Source organism: Hetaerina americana, unplaced genomic scaffold, assembly GCF_022747635.1.
Source record: "Hetaerina americana unplaced genomic scaffold, ioHetAmer1.1.p SCAF_22, whole genome shotgun sequence".
Classification (NCBI taxonomy): domain Eukaryota; kingdom Metazoa; phylum Arthropoda; class Insecta; order Odonata; family Calopterygidae; genus Hetaerina; species Hetaerina americana.
In genome coordinates this window covers 1,737,259-1,755,491 of record NW_027286786.1, presented here as the reverse complement: position 1 = coordinate 1,755,491, position 18,233 = coordinate 1,737,259, and positions in this window count along the sequence as shown.

Sequence of the window (18,233 nt, the reverse complement as noted above, 5' to 3'; positions counted from 1 at the left end):
TATTCTGATTCATTTGACGAGGATTTTGGAAAAAGAACACTCAGATATGCCAAAAATTCAGTAAAATAGCTTGGCTCTAAATTTAATAAAATATGCATAGCTCTTCTGTACAAAACCATATGAATTCGATTGAATGATGTGTCATTCATTAGACAATCGCCTTTTATCGATTACTTGGGCTTGTTAACTCCGTCGCCCGGATTCACCCAAAATCTGTACTTCTTCCCTAATTCCCTCCAAAATTCCCTTTCCCAGTCATCTTAATCGTAATTATATTTATTTATGACAACATAAAATGGGTAATGTTATTTTTACCGGGCGATAATGCGATCTTCTCAAAAGATGTAGCATTAACCGATTGCGGGAACGTCGCCATCCTTGAATGAGGCTTACTGTGGATGATATTATTAAAAATACAATTCTTGCTAACCGAGATGGGGTCTCATAAGATCCGTTGTTTGCAATGCAGCCGATTAAATTATCAACGCTTTCAACATCTACGTAAATTAAATTCTCCCTTCTAGTTACCTTTAATCTCGTATTTAAAACGCAATGTTATCCGGATATGTAGATTTTAAATAGTGGAATATTCAATGTGATACGATTCTATGGAAATAACCAGAAAATGCTCACGATAATGAGAGCTTTAGGCTATGTAGTATAATGGACTACAGAGGCCGAAAATGAATTTTCAGAAGCCAGAACAAGAAGCTCTATTAGGAAATAAGCCGGGGATATATCAGGGACCAGGACGCCCGCGACAAACCAATCCTCGATTTACAAACCTTTGTTTACGATGATGAAATCGTCAAGTGTGAGAATAAGGAAAATACTGGCCAGTCAGAAGAATAAGAGGTGTTGTAAGTGACGGAAATAACTTCCTTGCGCCGTGCAGATATCCTCTCATGTAGCGCGAATCTTTCCCCACCTCTCGGAGCCACTTATTTCTCCGCATCCCTGGATTTTCCTACTCCCGGCTACGGACGGCTCTCTTCTCTCGACAGCATTTACGATCGGGCGAGTATCGGGTCTGCCTTGTTAAGCGAAACAACGGGGTCTGGAGTGAATTGGAGGGGAAGAGGCGAAGGGTTGATGGCGCAGATACGCCCATGTGCGCCACCCTCGCGCCTACCCCCTCGAACATTGTAAGGGGGAATGAAATGGAAATGGAGAGGGAGGGGGTGAAAGGGGCCGGCGGGGGCCGAGGGGAGCGATCCCGAATTTCTCCACCGTCGTCAGCCAGAAGGGGCGGCAGAAGTATACCGGGCTGGACTTTACTAAGGCCGGGATATTGTGGCCCTAACACCTTGTCCAGGAATTAAATGATTGGAGCCGAGGTGAAAGTGGCGAAACAGAGCAATATCTAGCAATAACGGACAGAGAGCGCCAATGGCAATGAATTGGGAAAACAGTAACTGCACGTAGGAATATGTTTTTAGAAGAAGGAACAGACTCATTGGGAATACTGTTAAGTTTTCTGCCAGTCGACCACATATCCAAAAGTTATAGCGAACGTGGGGCTGTTCATACGCATCATGGCGGAATAGAGAAAGTAAATATTTAAGGAACTGCACTTTTAAAGACATCACGGAAAATTGTGCATGGCTAATGTTCAACAAAGTGAAGTATGAAGCAGAACCCTAATTTCAAAGTAGTAACCCTTATTTTTTCAACTTCTTCGGACACTTAATATTTTATTTTCAATGTTCTCGGCTTTAAAAGTCAGCGATGTTGTCGCTGTAGATTTCGGGGATGTATTGAAATGGATTTTTTTTATTTTGTTCCACCGGCACAAATGGTGATATTAGACCCTCTGGTATCCAAATGATTCACTTTTGGATCCTCAGGGACCGAAACGCCCGAGGAAGGATTCGCATTCTTCGAGTCATCAGGAAAACGGAATGCCTACCGCATTGAATCCGATATATTAAATGAAAATTTAAATAATTTAATCCAATATCAATGGGCAAATGCAAAATACGTTAAATGTTGATCAATAGTTCTGATAGTAAATGAAACGAAAGCACTGCTTGTAATACCGAGGAGTACGAAGAAATAAAAGATTCCATCCACTCCAATGGAATCTCCAAAATGATCGACTGCTGCAATTAACATGGCGAAATTTCACAGTTTTCTTTGTTAATTGTCTCAATATAAGTGTCGCTTCACACGGAAGTATTTCAAGCAGAGATATTCGTACAAAGATAATTTACAGCGATCCTTTTTCGGAAATAACGGCGTAAAATATTTTGAAGTATGCAAATATTTATATACGTATTTAAATCATTGAGAAAGTGCTAAGTGGCATTGAATGTGACCCCGGAAAAAAGGTAGGTATAAAAAAAACCATAAACACAGTAATCAACCCGAACGAAGGTCGGTTTGGTAGGTGTCGGTAGAGTTAACCCAGCGCTGAGCCCAACGGCGTGTGAAATGCATGCAATAGAGAATGGTGACCAATTTTTTGGCGAATTAACACTTATGAATTGGGTCTTCCTCCAGCATACAAACAAGTTTCACGTCTATTTGATAGTTTTTTGACGAATATTTTTCCCTTTTCCATTCCTCTCCCATATTCTCCCTTATCACTAACCCTCTCTACTTGGTTCTTGCATCCCCTGTCACACACCTGTTTGGTGGATCGCGGGGTATTTATGTCAATGCCGAACAGGGTAGGGGGCGCCAGCTCCTTTCCATGTGCCGACAATAGTTTCCCAGGAAGATCTGGTACTCGAAAAATTACACAGCTTATCAGGTAGATCTGAGGGTGCCCAGAGAGGACTACCCCAGAATCGAACCCGCGCCCTCCGGTCAGTAGTCAAACGCTCTACCCCTGGACTACCGTGACTAACAAAGGTTGATATGACTGAATAAACTTGATTTTTTAGTTGTTTTTGCCGGATAATATGGATTCTATGACATCAAAGGAAGTCTATTTGTTGATGGTTTCAGATATCAGGAGCAAGTACGATACTTATATCAGGTGGATTTCTCCGGCCTGAACTTCTCTTTGGACCTAAATTATTTTCTCCCTCAGTACATCATAGTTTCTACTGGTTTTCAAGGCATGCAAAAAGGCTGCTCTCTTCCCTCTTCCTACTTGCCTTTCCCCGTTTCATTCCTTCTATCACCAGCACCTGTTTCCCGCCAATATTGTGTCCATTCACTTTTCCTGAAGTTTTTGGATTTCACCTCGACTTCTACCCTTCCCACAACATTTTCAAATCGCACTCCTCTCCGTCCAACTGATTGCCTCTGTGTTTCTTGAATGCCCTCTGCTACAGTCCTCTAATATACGCAAGTTCACCCTCTTGTCTCAAAGACCAAGTTTTGCTCATTTAGCGCCACGGTTCATTGCCAAGTTGTTACTTACTTTCATTTGTGTTTTTGCCTGAATTCCTGTCATCAATTCCCACCTCTTAGAAAATGGTTCTTTCACCAACACGGTTAGTTCTCCCCCTCCCTGCTACCTGCTACTTATTCCTACTAATCCACATCACTACCCAAATATTCTGAATGCTCCATCTGCTCCAGTGAATCATAATAACTTTAATTTTCAACTTTGCTCGCGATATAACAAGGATTCTATTCGACCGTAACAAAAATTGCGGCATCCAAAGAGAGTGTATTAAATTTCTAAATAATTTTTTTGGCTAAAACAAAACCTTTTTTTATCTAAATTCTAAACATCCGTACAATGATGCCATCTGCCCTCAACGCTTCCCCAAATCTGTACTCCCACTGGACACCCGAGAGCTCGGACGTTTTCCACCAATGAATGAAACCAATAGACTTTTCACAGCATCGTCTTACTTCACCTCCGCCATTGGAACCGGAATGGAATAGCCTTCGTTCACGATGCGTACGTGAGTAACACGCAGTGTTTCTTTCGGTTCAACAAAAGGCAAAATGGGACGGCCATTATTTTCTACGTCCTTTGTATCTCCCTCGAGGCGGGAACAGGTATGGGAGTGGTGCTTGGAAGAGTAAGGACGAAGGGAGAAGAATGCCCCCTTTCTCCTTCGACCGTGATCCATGCTCACGGAGGCGCCCATCGCTTCCATAATGGCGGAAATCGAGCCAACGCGTGCTAGGCCCCACTTTTTAACGCGAGAGCAGCGAATGCTCAGGTCTACTGTACGCCCCACGCTCTCCTTCCGTCTTCAGAAGTATTTTATGTGCGAGCGGATATTTTATGGAATGGGGCCATTCAGGCGTGTGGAACAGCGGCACTCCAGTCAAAATATTCAACCAGGGCCTGGAAATGAACGGATGTAGTATCCCATAAAGAAACTAGTACCATGCTACTATTTCTTCACCATTTCCTATTTCGCTGCGAAGGGAATACCTTTATTGGGAATATTAATGTCATAAAAATATTTTTTTTTGCAACTTAAAGGTTTTCATTTTCGCACACATTTCATCACAAAGAAAAATATTCACAATTATCCATTTTCTAATTAATTTTTGCTTGAGGAATGGAAAATTGGACAGAAATGTATTTATTTTAATTCATTTATTTATTTCTATTTATTTTTATTCAATTATTGATTTTTAATTTTTATGCATTAGTCCGAAAACAGCACTTCGGCCTTTACCTCGGACTTTAAACAACGATATAACAATATAGCAATTACAAACACCCAAGCCCTAGGTGGAGGAAAAACCACCTAGGCGGGAATCGAACCCACGACCACTGGGATGGCAGGCGAGGACGTTACCCCGCCACCACCGGGGTCGGTGGTTTATTGTAATTAGTAATTATAACGTGGAAAAATGTTATTGTAAATAACTACCAAGTGAGAAACCTACTTTTAAAAAGTCAGTAGTGGTACGCTTCAACTCTTTGGTTTTTTCTGCAAAAAATGAATGAACACCTTCAAGATTTCTTGAAGAATTTTGTGATAAAACGATGTAATCCTAGGGATCGATGATGGAATGGGATAGTTGCAGTTGGCACTCCGTGGGATTCGAATTGCAGTGGAATTACACTAGACACGCTCATGTTAATAACAGAATTTTCTATCCTCCTAATCAACAAGGCGTAATCAGTAATTAATTTTCTACAAAAGAGATAACCATCTTAATTAAAAGTTATTTCATTAATCGACGCACCGAGGTTGATGTGAAAATAGAGAGAGAAAAACAAGCTCCCTCTCCCTCTAACACGAGCTCATTAATTTCACCCAAAATTGAGATGTTTCTCGACTTATGAAGCCCTTTCTTGAATCCTAACAGTACCTAGCATTCAACTTCATTTTGCGACATTATTCCGTTGAATAATAACTGCTTTTGTAAATGGATACCATTTTGTAGATGAAATAGGACAGCAGAACAAACATGCTTGCTGTACTTTAATGGTACTAGACTTACACTATGAACAACAAGCACACTCACGAATCATTATATATTCAGAGACAAATACCTACAAAATTCTGACGTTGAACACAACAAATCTGCAATTTAATCGTCAGAGTCGGACTGCAGAATGTAAATAGTAGCTTGCAGTAGAGTAGCCGTTCATACCATTGGGAGGGGGGGGGGCTTCCAATACAATGGGAACTATTGCAGCAAGGTCACATTATCTTTTTCAATACTGCAAATAATAACTCTCACAATGTTCTATCACTATAATGGGCCAAAAGTAGTAGTTGTAATTTCACTTATATTTGCAAACTCTTATGCAAATATCAGAATAAACTCTCTGCTCAAGGACATAAGATGGGAGCTCCGACTTCAGGAATACGTATTTCAGGAACAAGAATATTTACGTTATTTTTTTGTTCGTAAACATTGTAGCGATTGAATTTATTTTCAAACAGATTGGCATAAAGATCTTATTCTTCGCTCTGGGAGCACTGGGAGTCACCAAATAAACAGATGACAAAGAAGGCACTCAAACCAGGATGCCTCATAATTTCATCATTTAGCTGTCTGTGCACGGGGAAAACTAAAAAACGATAACACTCACGGGAGATGAAAGGAGAGAGGCTCGGAAGAAGTGCTATTCTCGCAGCATTCAAGGATAACATGGAAGCATCCACTTAATCGCTCGCGTTAGAACCAGAAGGGGGAGAGAATTCACCCAGGTGGAGTCTTTTTGCCTCTCCACGCATTAGAAACATTTTAAGCTATTACATTTCGTCCATTTATTTAATGGTCCCCTCCCATTCTCCCCCACCCCCTTTCCTCTCCCCCCCCCCCCACGGATCCTCCTCCCCTTCCATAACTCGCCCCTAATTTGGACGAAATGCGTCCTTTTCCCTCACGACGAGGATTTTCGACGAATTAACCAAATAGAGTGAGCTGGATGGAGGGAGGGGTGGGGATGATAGAGGGAGGGGTGAAAGGGCCGAGGAGGGTAGCCCTGCCGTCCCATCTCCACCGCCCTCTCAAAGTCAATTTTATCACAAATTCCAATTTGCGCGAGTGCGGTTAAGGATGCCGACCGCCGCTCGGACCTTCCTTCCCTCCCGCGCGGCGCCTCTCCATACCCCCCTCCCCCCCTTCCTGAAGACCCCTCTCCTCCACACACACACACGCAACCCCCTTCCCCCCGGAAGATCCCTATTTCCCTTCCCGCCACAGGCGAGTCCCTGAGTAGCAGTCAGTCAGGCAACCTTCATCCGGGTCCCCGCACACGAAACGAGAGGGACTGCTGCATCCAACATCCCTGACCAATCACGCTTCCCGCACGACGCAGAACAAACTCCTCGTTCTATCCACCACCCCCGGACGATTACAACCCCCTTCCCTCCGTCCATTCACCCCCACCCCACCCCCACTCGCCAAACTGTCTACGCGCGGCCATAGCTCGAAATCTCACCCCCGCCCCGCCGAAACCACTTGACCGTCCTATTTCCACTGCTACAGCGACACATTCATGCAGCCTCCGCCGCTCCCATCGCCTCCGACTGCTTTAGCCACCCTCCCCCGAGAGGAAGGCCCCCTCCCGCTTTGGGCGGCGGGAGGAGAACTGCACCACCACCGCGATCCCCGAAACTCCATCCCGGCAAAGAGTTGGCACATGGATGTACGTATGTAGTCGGCATGTGTGTCCGTGGGGCGTGGTGTCTTAGTGTGCGGAGAGAAGCGAGGAAGGCAAACCGCTTTGCGACTAAGGGCTGAAGGAAGATAGCAGGAGGAGATGTTTGGGAGGAGGTTGGCGGGGGGGGGGGGAGGGTGGTTTATGAAGGGTCTGGGCAGCTGCGCGCGGAGTTCGTTCCGAAATCGAGTCCCCTTTGGATGAAGGTGGCGGGGGTCGGGGTAAACGCACACGCGCCCACTTTATGGGGTCCCGGAGGCGCGCTCAATCGTCGGGAGGGCTCAACCCTTTCAAATCAACGCGAGCCTCTCATGTCAGGTAAGAAACTTTTGTTCCCCTTCCTATCGCTTCGGTACTTGATGCAAACTGACCTTAACTTCAAAGTTATCATCCGACTGTTAAAGGCGAATTAAATTGAATTTGAGTGAGTAATTTGAAATATTTTAAGTAGAAAAAGACGCTTCTCAAGAATAAACTGCAATTTTGTTATTCAAATCACCTCCATTCCATATCCCGCGTTTGAATTGAAGTGGGGAAACTACCAAGTTTCCATGGCGGTAGCCAATGAGAGGGGCTTTCTAAATTCGAGCGAAAGAACTCTCCAAAGCGAATTTTTTGTATGAAACGGTTACGGTCATGCATTAAACGTGACCTAACATGATCGACGATCAATGTATATAGTAATATGACATTCTTGGCCCTCTACTTTTAGGTACCATACATTTATGACGGCATGCTTCCAACACCATACATCCTATGTACATGCTAACTCATGCCTTACAGCACTCCAGAATTTGAACACAAGAACTTTGGTACGTTCGCACCTACTTCCACACTATTAGAAGCAAGTCGCAATCCCTCGTATGTCGCAATGGGTTTTATGTACAACACAAAAAATGGTTACATGGAAAAACTTAGTGCCTTATGCCTATCAATCATGCGCAATTATCTAAGAATAGGGCAGATTTATTCTTCATTTATATCAATTAGTTACTGACTCAATACGTTATGGTATGGATTTCAAATATTCACGGCATAATCCAAGTGAGGACTAAAAAAAGGCGCAACGATTGCACCCCTGCAGGCACTCATTCATTTTTAATTCCCTAAATGCAGCATATTATATAAATCGCTGAATTTTTCGCATTCACTGAAATATTACATTAGACATTATTCATAAATATAACAATTAAATATGACATAAACTTTCACTTTTCCAAATAAGCGATTATTATGGGAAATGACTTCACATTGCTGTCAGCATGTTATCCTTAAAAAAAAACGATTTTGCCAAAAAACTCACTCTTCGAGGTTTTTACATGAAATGGTCGGTTAAAATCAACACCGTCAGGATAAATGCTGTTTTAGGCAGCAAAAGAATCTAGCTGGGGTTAATCTATTGACCCAACAAAATGCACAAAGCTGCTTAATACTGTACTGCGCACAATTTATGGAAACAGGCCAATGTATATACTTGGGCTAAGTGAAAATTTTGGGATTCGAACTACCCAATGGTTAAAATAATTATATTCAGAGTCAAGGAAGACTGAAGCTTGTGGGAAGAGTAATCAAAAAGTAATTTTGCGTTAATTTCTCGAGCGAGTAGCGTCTATGTTTTAAAAGCGTGGCTGATTCAGAGTATTTGTGGTTCTCAGCTCCTTCCTGAGCAGACATAGATCGTTTTAATCCAACTGTTTACCATTTAAAAAAATATTTAACTCATCATTATTCATGGCGCGGTTTTTGGCCCAGGCGAAACGTACATTATCATGATTTCATTTGAACAGTGACTTTATCATCACCCTAAAAGTATTCCTGTGTTAATACGACTCCTAGGTGGGTCGCAATATCAATTTGAACTTTTTAGTGTAATTTAAGTTCACATCAAATTATTCTAGATTGAAATATAGTGATCAAATCATTCCTTGAAGTTTTATGGTGCGACAAAACAGTGGCACACTTTGTTCAATATTCCCAGTATGTTTCTATGCGTTGTTGTGCAGAGACATGTTTGTAGGTCGGTGGGTGCGATCTTGTGCAAGTGCGTTGATTCTTCGAAACGAGTGATTGCCCAGCAACACACCCTTTAAACTCCTTTTCCTTCCCCTCCCCATCGAACCCTATATCCCGGGATATGCGTCACTCGGGCGCCCCCATCTAACTCTCCCACTCGCTCCCTTCCGTCCGTGAGTCCCTGAAATAAGACGGCCGATTCCTCCCCCCTCCCCTTCCTCCCTCCCCTAAGTCCTTTCGGTCAAACGAGCATCGCTCCGAATACATCTTTCCGCCTGCCGGAGCACCACATCGGCCCGCGTTGCCTTCTCTCGGAGCGCATGGCTCCTCGCCGCTTCCAAGGTTTCTTTCCCATCGGACTGCCGCTGCCTTCCAACCAATACCTGGCGCGGCCCTTGATACACGTCTTCGCGCGTGTATTCTTGATTTCCTTTTATTTTCCTTGTTTTTGTAAGGATAACATGCTGACAGCAATGTGAAGTCATAGTGTCTGTACATAACAGAGTGTCTTGCTGGCTTCACTCTTACCCAAAGTCGGGTCGTCCTTCCCATGTCTTTACGACAGTGCCACACATAATAATCTCCAAATTGCCTCCCCTTCCACAGTTAATGTCGGTTGAAGAAGATTTAAAAAAACTCATGGAACGGCATGAAAATGCTATATTTCTTTAAATCAACCTAATTTAGAATATGCTGCTAAAATATTCCCATGAGGTTGAATCGATTTCCGATATGTAAAACATAAATTGGGAATCACTCGCGAAGCGAAGTTTAAATTACAGTATAAATATCTTGAATATATTGGGCGGTCATTTCTGTAGAAATGGTTTTTAAAATGAATCATTAGCCCCATCGCACAACGGCAGGCGAGATCATGTCTATAATATCAGAGAGATAAAGTGTAGAAAATATTTAGAATTTATTTGAAGAGTACTGCGTAAATGTGATGAAAAGGTCAACAAGCAATCGTCTCTTTCACTAATTAGGCCTCATTTAGAATATGCTGCAAGTATATTAGATCCTCACGGAGTTGGATTAATCGCCGAATTGGATCGCGTGCAGCGTAGAGGAGCTAAATTTGTGAAACGTTGTTATGATAAAATTAGTAGCGCATTCAAAATATTAAAGCAGCCAGGCTGGGAATCACTCACGGAGTAAAGGTTAAATTACTGATTGTATCTCTCCCATAAATTGGAAGGACGTCTCTTTAGCAGTGGAGTGGAAGGAATTTCGTACGACGGTACTAGAAATAATGTGAATAAAATCAGAGAGATTAAGTATGGAACATATAAATTTAAGATGTGATTTTTTCCGCCAACGAGGGGGGATCTTAGTAACCTTTTCCGACCGCGGTAGGGGGAAAAAGTATATTGGTTCAAGGGTAGTCTGGTGTATAATCACCCCCCTGCCACTCATCCTAATGGTGGCTTTCAAGGTAATACATAAACATATAAATAAATAAAAATCGTATCCTGTAAATTCCCGTGTTTTTCATTCTTTGGACATTAGAAAGCATGTATAGCGATTTTTAATTAAAGCGAGGGTGCGCGGTGAAATATTACGTGGAAAAACTAAGGCACGCTATTCATTACACTTAAATAGTGTTGATTTCATTAATTGGTCGGCCATCATCCAAACTTCCGGACAGAAAAACGCCGTAATACAACACTCCCCCATTAGAAATATCTCGGAATTGCTATCGCCCCGTGGTCCATTCGGGAGTGGACGGACGCTATTTTCCGGTCTGGGCGAGGTTTCTTCCGCAGCGCGGCCCACGGAGAATGGAGGTGGCTGGGGGCTTCCCAACCCCCTTAAATCCCCGGATGGAGGCGAAAGGGGTTGTGCGGAGCGACCGCCCGATGGGAGGCGGGGGCGGGTGAAGATTGAATGGAGTCCGGCGAGGGGATGGAAAGTGGGCGGGGAGAGAGTGGTGGAGGCCCTCCGTGGAGCGGAGAGTGGGCTGAGGGCGTCCGTACCCCAGATGCGGTTGAGGGTGGGCCGGGGATATTTTTCCTCCACCGGTCGAATGGATGTTCCGGGCGAAGGGCTTTCGGCTCCGGCCGTTGTCCTGGAAATGGAAGGCCTTGTCGGTGTGTATACGCGCGTGGGCGTAGTATTTTTGGGGGTATGGAGACGTGGGGGATTGGAGGGAGGCGCCGGGGGAGGATTGGCTTTCGAGAGCCTCTCGGATGAGGGGAGGCCGTGATGAAAAACGCGGCAGGGCCGGTCGGATCTTTCGAAGAAAGGCGATTTCTCGAATGAGGTCCGGGGAGTGTAGAATGAGGGCCTCCGGCGATCCCATCGGCCGGGGAAAACTCTTTCCCGCGGCACCGGCAGGGGGTACCGTGAAGGGGAGGGATGCCATGACAATCCGGAGGGTTTTGTATTGATATTGCCTCAATGACAATGGGGGCCTTCCATTTATCCTGACGCAGGTTCGCATGGGTGTGCGATATATTATTCTTTGCTCTTAGGGGCGTGCTTAGTACCTGTATACATATCTAAAGGTTCTTCGCTTTTTCGTCCTTATTGAAAGAAAAAATTCAACGGCGACAAATTACGCGAACTTTTACATAAATATCAAGCAGTTTCAAGACAATAAGGATTAATTTCGATTGATTTAATCTACTATATGGCACGACATCTTACAGGCACATTTTATTATTCTACGCTACTTATCTGCAGTGCGCACTACACTATTCATCATTGGAATACTCTTACAGTTCTACGGTTAACAAGTACTAGGAACCGGGTTTCAATGCATCGTAATAATCATCGAATGAGGTAAAGGAAACAGAATATCTGAAAGAGATTTGCTGTTTTCTGAGATTTTTTGTTTTGAAAGATATTTTCTGTAGGCTCTTCCTCAACTAAGAAAGATGGAAAAAGAATGGGGAAGTGAAGAGGGGAATCAAGTGGGGCTCAACTGTGTGGTTGATGCAAGGACGGGGGAAAAGATTGGATACAAGTATTCCCTGCCAACGGTCATTTCAGGATCAACACCTCTTTTATAATTTCCAGTCGCAATTTTACGTTAACCTCACGTTTGTCGCTAGTTGGGAGTAAAATGCTCTCATTACTATCAATAATGTGGCCACACAGTTAATCAGACGTTTGGCAAAATTGCTCTCTTTTCCAGAAGTTGATAATTATTTCCAAAAAGCCTAAACTGCTGTAGGATCCTTGAATTAAATTCTCGGGTAGTTTGTTCATTACACATCGAGTAACTCTCATCACACTTGAGCGCATAACTTCCACCCTAATTTCATGCCACGCATCAGATATTCTGCCTGGAGATGGGTATTTTACAAGCAGCTTAGAGGACAAAACAAAACTCTTAAACATTCTGAAAACGTTAACATGTTTCCGAAGCAACTAGCGATTGAGATTTCTCCCTTAGAAGTTGGCAGGTTGAACACGCAGATGCGCAGGCCATACATTATTCAAAAAGCTATTTTCCTAAAAGTTTATACATTGAAAATTGAATTGTGACTTTTTCGACCTTTGGCTATTATTTGAACTACGTACTTATCTGAAGATAAGGACTTTCAATACCCACCGACGTCGGACCGTAATGCAAGCGAGGACCACCGCCTAAGACAAAACAGAGGCACTCTTTCGCCAAGCGCAAAACATGAATCATGAATTGAATGAATCCTTCCTCTCCCACTTTCCCGTGCCCAACGGAACAGAAGGCGTGTATTTCAAGTGGGGAAAAGTAAAATGGAGTCTAATGTCCTGGATACAAAAGGGATATAACGATGAATGACACTCGTTCACTCACCCGCCTCTGAAAAGCTCGAAATTCCCACGAAGACACTGAAGGGGCCTCGTTGACCGCCGCCAGTTCAAGCAGCCACCACAAAGACGCTGTGGGAGTGAACTCTGCAGAAACAATACGCCGACTAAGACGCGAGCTTGTTCTCATTCTTCCGTTTGACTTAGGAAAGAATCGCCACTCGACTCCTTCCGAGAGTAGCGGCGAAGGGAGTGAGGGCCGCACGCCAACAATGGTCGTTGGTGAGGGCCGCGGGGCCAACCGACGCGAGGAGGGCCACACGAAGGCAACAGGGCCCCAAGGGAAGGGCGGAGCGTGGCGTGTAAGCCTCCCTACAAAGGAACAATCTGACGCCCGGCGCGCGAGCGCTTGTGTGAGCGCTTGGATGAAAGCGGATCGCCTCGTCAATGTTTTCCAAGATACGTGGGCAGAGATCGTGATATTTCCTAGCGCATGAACAGGAAGGGTGGAATTGTGAAAATATGCAGGTAGTCGCTGCCAAATCGCAGCGTTATTGGAAACAATTAAAAATATGCATGTGCCATTAACATAAAAAATTTATAAAATATTTGAAAGAATATATTGCAATTCATGTATGCTAAAAATGGAAACTGAATATTTATAGGTAATATTATGGAGAGAATGCGTATTAAGACAAAATTAATGAATGAAATAATAATGGGTTTAATTTGTAAAAAAATAAAAGTACGAACATTAAATGGATCCAAATTAATAAATTGTTCTCTTTTTGTAACAATCAAGAATAGTTGAATACAAATTACTAAAATAAATGTATCATTTTTCAACTTTGAAACTATGAAATTGATTCAGTTTCACCTTTCAATCACATTAACCATCCCCTAGGAAGGAAAGGGTTGCCAACTTCACTGAGCATAAAATTTCAAGTTAAATATTAGGATGGAATAGGCCACTAAAATAATATTAGAGTTCAATTCAAAAAAGTATTTAATAATATTTTTCCCACTGTGAATAATTCCAAATTAAACTTCGTAATCCTACGAATGAAATAAACCTTAACGTGACGTGTAGGTGTCACTGCGGTGCAGCATCACCAGGCCCTCTCCATTGGGCTATACAATCTGGTTACTCCAAAGGTCTGGTGTTGATGTTGCACCGCATTTAAACCTAGGTTGCATCAAGGTTTATTTTATTCGTGGAATTACAAAGTTTTACTTTGACGTTATTCACAATGGGACAGTTAAACAGCGTGATGCCTGAAACGCCATTAATCAACTCTGCCATCTTTATGCTAAAGATTAACCAATCGAGTGAAGTATAATGAACTGGTTCCCCTGCTCTGATGTTGGAATTTCACGCTCTGTGTTGGTAGCATTAGTATTTGGCTGCCTCACGCGTCACCAATCATACCAAACATCGCGTGCATGTCTGTGGTTTCTATCACGATGGCATATACGTACGCAGGGTACTTTCGAGACGAGGCCCTCTCGTCCGCAGCTTTCGCTCCGTTCCTTTCCTTCTACTCACCAGCTCCACGTATTTTCCACTTAATCGCCCACCGCACATGCTTCTCCTCCATTCGAGTCGAGGGAGGGAGCTCAGGGCTAACTCTTTGTTTTCTTATGTCCTTTTAAGGGTAAGTTTAAGGGTAGAAATTTAACGACAGCGATCGGAATTTTACTTAGTAACCAACCTCCAATAAACTACATTATTCCATCCGAATTTAATCAACTCATCAATCTGCGTGTCGTTCACTCATGAAGGCGTACGCGCGGCAATCTGGAGTTAAGGTTTGCTTGCGCCTGGAGGGCAGGGCGGGGTGGGGGTGCAGAGCAGTGGATCGGGCGGGGGGGTGTGGGGCCGGTGGCAAGACTCCCTCCCGCCCCCTTCTTCGGCGCACACCCCGCTCCCGCCATCTCTTCCGGATCGAGTGTGGGGGCGCTACGCGGTTCGGCGGCTACTCTAGACAATTGAAGGGCTACGTGCGCCGCGTTTTCGGCCTCGGGTTGAGGGGGCCGCTGTGGGTGTGGTCGGGAAGGGCAATGGGAAGACCCCTCGCGGAGGGAAGAGAGAGAGAGGGGGGAGAAGACGGACGTGAGTGATTTAGGAATTAATGAAGGCGCAGTTTAAAAAGGGATTCGAGCCCTTTGTGCCTTCCGGTTGGAAGGGGGAAGGAAACGTTTAAGGAGGAGAGAGAACAAGGTACTTAGATTGATAACATGTTAGGGCTAAGAAGAAACAGCAAGGAGTTAAAAGAGAAAGTTAATAGAATTCACATTAGCAATTGGGTATTGTTGTCAGCATGGATTTATAAGGGTAGACAGGGAGAAAATAAATTTTTAAGAGTATTGCGGATGAATGAAAATCTGGTCTTATGATCGTATGAGAATATCAAACATTGTGTCCTTTTGATTTTTTCCGGTCGTGAAATCCCTGAATTACTCTGATCGGAAGTTTTGGGACCAAACAATATGCCAAAGGTTGCAATCTACAATCATTCCCGTTTATATTTCATTGAGCAATGTTATGCCGGATGAATTCTTGATCCATTCGTTTGTATGTAAATATCCATAAACTTGGAAGTATAGTGCAACCTGGCACAACTGTTGATCCAACAATAATGGCACCACTGCAGAGTGTTTGCAGATGGGGATTGCATTGTTTCATCACCACCGTTGATGACATTTTAATATTGAATCCTCGGCGATTTTGAATCCTACATTGAGTCTAAGAGGCCCCAGAGGATCCCTAACTGTTTATGTAGCAATTGTGTCACTTGTGATATGTAGTGACAGCTACAGTAGTTTCTCACGAAACAAGTAAATATTCTTTCCCAAGCAAATAGTTGTTTACTAATAAAATATCCCTTAGCTGTCTCAAATGTGCGCAGCGTGTTAGACTCGAGTCTCCCTGGCATGAGGGGAAGCATGTAACCATTTACACATGATACATGTTCACATTCACACATTCATGTCTCCCGATGATTAATTTATCAGTGACTACCTTTTGCTAATATGCGTTCCTTATAATAAGAAATAAGACTTCTTAAAGATTTGTCCGGTGTGATTGGTGACACCGAATACTGTACAGTATATTATCAGCAACGCTCATTAAAACTCCTCCGGAAGAAAAACAAAAAGAGAATGATATTCTGAGGAAATATTTTCACGATTCACTAATTCTGTATTCGGGGTAGTGAAAAAACTAAATAACAAAGAACAAATGATTGCACAAAATACGTATGTATGGTGACCAAACGCGGAAAAAAGGTATTCTTACTTGTAAATGTTTTAAATCATTTCCTTAAAAATGTACGAAGTCGACGTTACTCGGCTTATCGCCCTCGGGTCCTCCAATGCCCTTTTTGCGCATGTCGCGGCAAATGGAGACCGGGATGTAATGAGGTGAAATTGGGAATCGGGGAATGAAGGAATATGAAGACGAGAGCGCATGTTCCGGGGGGTCGAGAGCGGGGGGGGGGGGCGGCGGAGGGAGGGGGAAGCGATTGAAGAGGAGCGGCGAAAGTGCTCGGGTGTGCGTCGTGGAAGCGGACTCGACGGCCGGGGGGAGGGGGGATGAAGGCGGGAGTTCTGCAAGGAGGTAGGAGCACAAGGGGTTCAATATCCACTCTGCTAGGAGCGCCGAACCCCTCTCCGCTCCCACTCCACTTTCCGGGGGCCATGTGGCCACTTAAGCGGTATTTAAAGCTTCTTTCTCTCCACTGCCACCCCTGGCTCCACTGCCCTCCCTCGCACTGAGGGAATTGTTGCGAGGGAGGGATCGGGAGAGGGGGGAGGACGAGCCGGGGATGGTGGGTGGAGTGGGGAGGCGAAAAGAAGTTAAAGTGGGCGGAATTGAGAGAGCGCGCGGTGGCGGGGGAGGGAATGAGGGGCGGCGAGGGAGCAGTCTCCGGGTGGACGTGCGCTAGTATCCGAAGGGACTCCGAAAAGGGTACCAGTGGGGGGGAGGGGGGGCTGAGAGGGAGAAATTCTCGGCCGGCTGAGAAGAGAGGGGGTCGCGGGGGGCCCCCAGAGGGTTGCGAGGGCGGGGGGATAAAGAATGTACTCTCCTCCTCTCCGTTGGTAAGGGGATTTCGAGCAGGGGGGGGTGCGGGTGGGTTGCGGGAATCTCTTCAACGACTCTTGCCGAAGAACGCCACAAAAGGGGGGGCGCAGTTGGGGAGCGGGGAGACGGAAGGGGGTGGGGCAATCTACGCCCTCTCGCGTTTTTGTTCGCTCAGCTCGGGAAATATCATGCGAAGAGCGCGGATGTGGACCGAAAAAAGAAGGGAACAGGAACGCTCCCGTGCGGGGGAATAATCCCCTTCCCCATCTCTTTGCGAGTGATTACGTCCGAGAGTGATGACGATTTCATCGCAGTAAACGTCGCTTTGTTCCCGGACAATATGGGCGCCCACTACGCGTAAATTTCTCGGTAATGCCTACCTCTCCACATTTAACGCGTGTACATGGCTTTCAGTCTCCAATATTATCCCGGAACTTAATGTAGATAGTAACGCCAGTCCTGAGAATCATCTTCTTACTTCTTAAAACCCTCATATCGGCTTGTATTTCTCATCGACGTGCCATCTAATACTAAAAAGCATTTGATTGTGTGGGAAGTGCAGCATCTGGAGACTGCAGATTCCTAACTATGATGAATGTTGATATTAAGGCAATGGTAGGAATGGAGGCTAAATTTATATCTCAAAATACTTCGAGAGAATAGTTCGCACAAGGTTTGTGTAAAAAGCATTGGTAACAATATTTTCCTGATGTGTGCGTCAAGTGCTGAATTCAGACCTTCGCTTAAGTGTGGGCATGATCGCAGATCGTATTTGGCACTGATCAGATGACAGTGTACGCCTCATTATCACTGAAAATTTGGCGATGCGAAAAAATCTGCACTAAACTCGTCGCGAAGGCCTTGAAGGACGACCAAGAGCAGAGTCGAGTGTCTGCTTGTATTACAATTACAATTTCTTCGACAGTTCTTAACTACTTATCGCACCGTTTAATGTGGCCTAATCAACATGAAATAACGCCAACTCCTTATTTTTTTTCATTTCATTTTATTTTCACCCAGTCCTATCAAGTCAAGTATCTTTGAGCCAAATGATACTGTTAGTCCAGCAAGAGAGGCTGGAGGTAGATTTGGTTTGACTCTGCACGCACTTGTATTTGATTCACCGAATTTTTCATTTCAATCTCACAATAACACATAATATCAAGTTTCTTTATAGAAACAAGGAATAAGGTAATGGTGTAGAATGGTGCACATGTGTTGTAAGGTAAGGTAGAAGGTAAGCAATTGAAGCTCTTGGTAAAGGTGGTCGGTAGAGTGGGGGGCATTAGCCGCATTGGTGCCAACCCAGTGCTCGGCGAACGGCAAACTGCTACCGTCGTGCACCATTCACCC